Source organism: Micropterus dolomieu, unplaced genomic scaffold (genome assembly GCF_021292245.1).
Source record: "Micropterus dolomieu isolate WLL.071019.BEF.003 ecotype Adirondacks unplaced genomic scaffold, ASM2129224v1 contig_11603, whole genome shotgun sequence".
NCBI classification, from domain to species: domain Eukaryota; kingdom Metazoa; phylum Chordata; class Actinopteri; order Centrarchiformes; family Centrarchidae; genus Micropterus; species Micropterus dolomieu.
The window spans coordinates 1-1018 of record NW_025740589.1 but is presented as its reverse complement, the minus strand read 5'-3'; the positions used below and the strand labels follow the sequence as shown (position 1 = coordinate 1018).

At 38.3% G+C, this 1018-nt stretch overlaps 1 non-coding gene across 1 annotated transcript; it reads right to left on the bottom strand.

Moving 5' to 3' along the window:
• Window positions 1–841: 841 nt before the first annotated feature.
• trnas-cga lies at window positions 842–923 on the bottom strand. Its single transcript has one exon. It is a non-coding gene; the product is annotated as a tRNA-Ser (tRNA).
• Window positions 924–1018: the final 95 nt, after the last annotated feature.

Here is a 1018-nt window from a genome sequence, read left to right as displayed (position 1 = left end):
TACAGGTTTATTGTTAATCATGTAACGTTACATTTTTATTTAACATTGGTTAACATTACACTGGGTTTGAGAGTCTGCGGGGTGTGTTGACTGACAGTAGTTTAAGCTGTCATTGATTGCATTGCACATTTCATGGTTGTGCTCTGTGAAAAACAGGTTACAACATGTAACGTTACATTTTTATTTAACATTGCACTGGGTTTAAGAGTCTTCGGGGTGTGTTGACTTACAGTAGTTTATGCTGTCCTTGATTGCATTGCACATTACATGGTTGTGCTCTGTAAGTGAAAAACGGCTTACAGTTACAGAATTCCTTGTAGCTATGCAGCAGCTGATACAACATTCATTATAACCCAAGTGACTTGAGAGTTGACATGGACTCTAGCTCAGAGACTTGACTGGTTTCCATACTTATGACATGCTCAGTTTAAATACCTCCAAACTTTGTGGTACTCACCTCGTTACTGATGCTAAGCTATGATTGGATTATCACTGTTCAGGGAGGGGTTTAACAAACAGCCTGTTTTATCTCTTCTTCCAGACTCCAGTGTAAAGTTCAATGTAGATTTATTGTTGTTTTACCTATACTGTAACCTGTTACCTCACCTTCATACCATACAATAGATCTCATTTGGTTAATTGTTTATATATATACTTATGACATGACACTACCCTATGCTAAGTAGCGTATTATTTAAACGATAGGATAGTTTTTTATGTTACATGTTGAACCATGTCATTAAACACATTACAGGACCTATGCTAAGTAGCATATTATTTAAACGATAGGATAGTTTTTTATGTTACATGTTGAACCATGTCATTAAATAGATTACAGGACCGCTGTGAGCAGGGTTTGAACCTGCGCGGGGAAACCCCATTGGATTTCGAGTCCAACGCCTTAAGCACTCGGCCATCAAAGCCACCAATATTAGGTTAAACTTCAGACTGCAGGCCAAAGTGACCCATATTCGACTTTTTTGCAGATTATACTCGCCCGTTTGAGTCCAGCCCAAAG